The following is a 6,061-nucleotide window of genomic DNA, read 5'->3' as shown; positions in this document are numbered from 1 at the left end:
CTGTCTGACTGCCTCCCCGTTTCCAACTTCAGAAAAATACAAAACAAACAAAAAAATACAACAACAACTATATATATATATATATATATATATATATATATATATATATATATATATATATATATATATATATTGAGAGTACCACCAATTTAGTGGCTTAAACCACCAGAAATTGGTTCTCTTGCAGTTCTAGAGTCTCTTGGCATAAAAGGAAGGTTTGAGCAGGGTTGTACTCACTCTCCAAAGGCTTTTGGAAGAGATCCTTTCTTGTCTTTTCCTACTTTCTGATGGTCATGGGCCAACTTGGACATTTCTTGGCTTGTAGATGTCTAACTCCTATCTTTGCTCTGTGGTCACAGGGTAGATCTGTGTCTGTGTGTGTCTCTCTCCAGATGCCCTCTTCTTCTAAAGATACCAGTTTTCAGATTGGGGCCCACCCTAATCCAATATGACTTCATCTTGACTTGATTGCATGAGCAAAGACACTATTTTCAGATAAAGTCACATTCACAGGTGCCCGGGGTTAACACTTCAACATATCCTTTTCGGGGGCACAATTTAATCCACAACACCATGCTAGAAGGTATAACAATGTCGGTCATGAACCTAAAAAACATATCTTTGTGGAAATCTGTGGGTCAGACACAGTTTCTCAAGGAGGAGGCTCAGGTCTGGCATGAGATCCGAAGGAAAGTTGCAGTTAGTGAAGTGATGGGCGGGACTTTGGTTAAGCAGTGGGAATGGAATTCGGGCAGAAGGTCATCAGGGTCAATGGCCTGAGAGAAACTGAGCATGGCGTGCGTGGGAAGAAAGGGAAGTCATTAGGTCTGAGCGGAACATTACCCAGGAGGACAGGGGAGATGATGAGCCAAGATCGGGGCACAAGGCCCTGAGTCATAAGGTCTTTGGAGGCCATGGCAGTAAGTTTGGACTTTGTCTTAAGGAAAATAGGGAGCCATTGAAGCATAGCCACACACCCTGCTTTACCAGCCTGATGCACATATATAATAATACCATATCTTTTAAATATTTGTTTTATGTCCCTCAAGCAACCATCTCGGAATAACAAGAGTGTTCTTCCTTACCCTGGGAGTCTCTTTTCCACATTCAACCCACCAGGGGCTTATTCCATTCAGAGCCAAGTAGTCCTGAGTCCAACAGAACCCCCCATCAGTCCTCTGCTGCTGTCTCTGCTCTTTGCTGCCCTTGGTACTGCATGGCGGGCCTGTTGCCCATGGACTCCCTGATCTGAGGTTTGGTCAAAACACTGGCCAGCTGAGTCCACCTGGGCAGCAGTCTATGACTGCAGAGTGAAGGGAGGGGAGGTCTCCCTCCTGACTGTCACTCAGGCTGGGTTCTCAAACACATGTCCCCCTGGCATGTCACTGTGCAGGATAAGCTGGGATACAGTGATTTCTAGCTTTGGCCCCACACTGAGCCCATCACTTGGGTTTCCCCCAGGTAATCTACAATTTATGGGATTGAGCTCAGGGCTCTAGTCTTTTCATAGTGTGACCTTCCCCACAGTTGAGTGGGGGTGGGGCAGACAGAGTCACAGGACACATGGTTCATCCCCTTTGTGTCTACTCCCTGTTAGCCAACTCAGCCCACCCAAGGTGTCCCCAGATGTCATCCCAGGAGGCTTCCGGTTCTCTTTGTACATTTACCTGCTCTCTCTAGCTCTAGACTCCTCAAGAGATTTATGAGGAGGAGAGGCGTTTGTTCTACTTCCCTCCAACAATATCCTCGTAAACCCTTGCCCTCAGGCTGAGGTTCTCAGCCTATCACACCCAACCCTCTTCGGTTAATCATAGATATTTTATAATCCCTTTTATTATACCAGAATAAAATTTATAAGACTTACTTCATTGTGGCTGGTGCTATGAATACAGGAAGAATAAGATACCACTTAAACTCAAAAACTGTGGAGGAGAGTGTAATGAAATGCTTATCTACAAAGCTGGGGGTAAGGCTAGGATACCTCAAAGGATGGTAAAGCATGCCAAGGTTCACCATGTGAGGGGCCTCGACCTCCCCTCCCCTCAATGAACAGTAGAGAGACCTAGGAACCCACTGGGAGTCACAGGTGCAGGAAAGGGCCACCACAACAGGAACTGATGGCCTTCACAGAGGAGGTACCTGCTGCTAACCTTAGCAGCCCAGGACACAGGGACAGCTTATAAAAATCACAAATGACTAGAAATGAGCACAATGATTTGTGACTCGTTTGCACTATAGTTTTATCCATTTTTATGCTATACATAATTTAGTTTAAAATAATTGGAAATATATACACACACACACACATTAGCAAGAGAAACAGAGACAGAGAGAGGGACAGATAGGGACAGACAGGCAAGAAGTGAGAGAGATGAGAAGCATCAATTTCTCGTTGTGGCACCTTAGTTATTCATTGATTGCTTTCTCATATGTGCCTTGACTGGGGGGTTCCAGCTGAGCCAGTGAACCCTTAAGCCAGTGACCTTGGGCTCAAGTGAGTGACCTTGGGCTTCAAGCCAGTGACATTTGGGCTCAAGCTAGCGACCATGGGGTCATGTCTATGATCTCACACTCAAGCCAGTGGCCCTGTGCTCAAGCTGGTGAGCCCGTGCTAAAACTGGATGAGTCCGCCCTCAAGCCAGTGACCTCAGGGTTTCGAACCTGGATCCTCAGCATCCTAGTCCAACACTCTATCCACTACGCCACCACCTGGTCAAGGCTAGATGGAAATATATTTTTAATTTTGGGTGTATATACTAATTTATATATCAATTTCTATTTACTATGCCAGATATTAAATATTTTGAATACTACTCCTAGGTAACCTGTGATATAAACACATAAAAACATAAAGTTGCTTGTCATAAAATAAATAACATTTGGTCTTGGTCTTTATCTCATCCACCATTTTTATGGATGTTATATATATAATTGAAATGAAAGTAGATATTACGGTAATTTCTCTAACTGTACTGGGGGAATTGGGTCAAGATTTGAGCTTTTATATATGGTAACTTGCTAATTTTCTGAAATCTTCTTGAAGAACAAACACGTATTACAAACACTCTGCCGACCAGAGCTGCTTGGACCGAGGCAGCCCTGAGTCAGCACAACTTTAATCTGTTACTTTGATCCGTTTTGCCTCCTCCCTTTCTCCCACAACCCTTGTTCACTGCCCATCCGCACCCACAGCCATGTTTAAAACTACTTGTCTTTTGAAACTTTGAGAATAGTTGCGATATTCTAAGTCAACAGGCCGACTAAACAGGCCCAGTAGAAAAAAATATTTAGAATCTGATTTCAGAAACTGATGACATTTTCTTAAGGATTATGGTTCCAATAAATAGTGTTTAAAATGATTGTATTCATTGTTTTACTTCAATAAGTGTTTACTGAGCATTTATTTTGTTCCCTACATTTTTCTAGGCACAGAGGATGCTATGGTACATATAACAGCATTTTCCTGCTCAGTGAATGAATAAATAAATCAATGAAAAAGTCAATCATGATTAGTGATGAGCACTGAGGGAAATAAAACAGAGCTGTGTGAGGAGACTTTGGGGATGGTGATAGGGAAGTGGTTAACTTAGAATAAGTGGTCATAGAAGACTAAGTACTGAACGATAGGAAGAAGCCAGGCACAAAAAGATCCAGGGCAACAGAACATTGACCAGAGGGACCAATGGTGGCAGGGACCTTGGTCAGGAACACTCTTGGTGTATTTCCGGCACAGTAAGCAGGCAGATGTCAGGGGAGCATGGTGAGAAAGTATTAAAAGAGGAGGGCAGAGAGGCAGGCATGGGTATACCAGTTATCTATTGCTGCATAATAAATCACCTCAAAGTTTACTGAACAAACACTTCCTAACATCATTTCTGAGGGTCAAGAGTCTGGGAGCAATTGAGTTGGATGATTCTTGGTCAGTATCTCCCAGGAGGCTGCAGTCAAGCCGTGAGCAAGGACTCATCTGAAAGCTTGACTCTGGATCAGAGATCTTCTGTCAAGATGGTTCACCCACATGGGCGTTGTCAGGGACCTCAGCTCCTCTCTGGCTCCTGGCAGCAGGCCTCAGTTCCTTGTCACATCTGTGACTCCGTAGAGCTGCTCAAGTGTCCTCATGACAGCTCAGCCAACAGCCCCTGGGGCCAGTAATCCAAAAGAGCAAAACAGAAAGTAGCACTGGGAGGAAGTCACTCTTCTGATGCCAGTGATAGACTGAGGAGATCAGCTAGGATGAGAGAGCGGTTCGAGAGGGGAGGGGAAGCGAGTGGGAACCAGCCAGGGAGTCTGAGAAGAAGGCGTGTGTCAGGGACTTGTGGGGGGAGAGGCCCAGGGCAGTATGGCGTCAGGAAGGGGGGACTGTGGGGCTGAGGAGTGAATACCGAATCTGGTAACCAGAGGCCACTGCTGACCTCGATGTGAGCAGGTGCAGTGGAGTGGTGGGAGAGACGCCTGACTCGCGTGGGCTGAGGAGGAAACGGGAGGTGAGAAGTAGAGAGAGCAGCTACTAACCGCATTTTTGAGAAGTACTCCTCCTCACAAAGGCGAGATGAGTGGGACAGTAGGCTTCATCTAGAAAAGGAAGGGCTGGAGGTTGGGCTCACTTTCATCTGCAGCTGTGGGAAGTCACCTAAGACTCGCTGAGGCTGAGTATGTGCGAGCTAACGTGACCTAGGCCCCTGAAGGCATTTAGGTTGTTGGTCACCCGGGAGATTCCAGTGCTCCAGCGAGTGCGCCATCTAGTGCTCAGCCGTGATGTCAGCATCAGACTAACCACAGCGTGTCTCCCGTTCAGAGGAATCCGTCTGCTGGAACAGAGACGTTGTTTTAAATCTTAAACGCACATTGGAATAAACTGCCAAAAGAACAAATAAAAACTGCTGACGGAGAGGCTGAGGTGGAACGTTCTCCACACTTTCCTTCACACCTTCCTGTTCATTTTCCAGCCCCTCCGTCTCTCTTTGCAGCGCCCTTTCCCACTGACCATTTCTATGATAAGAGATTGGAGTGAGGCACCCATGGGCTCAGGAATGCCAAGGATCGTGGCGGCCACCAGAAGCGGGGACAGAGGCATAGCACATATTCCCCTCAGAGCCACCCGAAGGAACCAATTTGGATGACACCCTGGCTTCACACTTCAAGCTTCCAGAACTGCGAAAGAATAAATGTCTGTTGTTTAAGCCACACAAGTTACGGTAACTGTTTATAGTGGTCACAGAAAACGAGTGCAGTTGCTTTGCAATACACAAGAGTGAATTCACCCGACAACATAGGTGAAGCTCAAAATAATTTACGCCGAGTTTAAGAAACCTGACAATAAAGAGCACTTATTGTGTGGTTCTATTTATATAAAATTCTAGACAATGCAAACTGATTCATAGTGACGAGAAGCAGATCAGTGGTATGGGGAGGGGCAGGAGGAAGGGATTCCGGCGGCGCATGGAGACATGTTCTATAGAGTTCACTACACTGATCGTTGGCGATGTTTTCGCGGGTGTACACATGTCAAAACCTATCCAACTGCACACTTAATTTAGGTGCATTTTATGACTGTATTCCCCCATGTATAAGACGCATGTTTTCGAAAATTTTGGGGTCTAACACTGAGTGTGTCTTATACAGAGGTTGTAGATTTTTTACTTGCATTTCCCACTTTTTCGTACTTGCTTTGTGCTCATTGTTGAAGACAGTGATTCGTCGTCAGACACAGATGAGGACAAGCTAATGGATGGGAGTTTTGACAGTGATGAGGAGTTGTATGAATTTTATAATGAATAAAACTTTAGTTCGATAACTTTACATAGTAAATTTATCTTTTCAAATTCTGGGGCCCCAAAATTAAGGTGCGTTTTATACATGGAGGCATCTTATACATGGGGAAATATTGTATATGTCTAATTATATCCCCAAATATGGCAATAAAATTAATGGAGGCAAATAAAACCCTACAAATCTATCTTCTGGCATGCTGCCTTCTAATTGTAAACAGGCTTAGATCTCTCCTGTTCTAACCCCCTTAGCCACCTACATAAATTTAAAACCCCTCATAAATTAAAAAAAA

This window comes from Saccopteryx bilineata, chromosome 1 (genome assembly GCF_036850765.1).
Source record: "Saccopteryx bilineata isolate mSacBil1 chromosome 1, mSacBil1_pri_phased_curated, whole genome shotgun sequence".
NCBI lineage: Eukaryota > Metazoa > Chordata > Mammalia > Chiroptera > Emballonuridae > Saccopteryx > Saccopteryx bilineata.
This window is presented reverse-complemented; position numbering follows the sequence as displayed.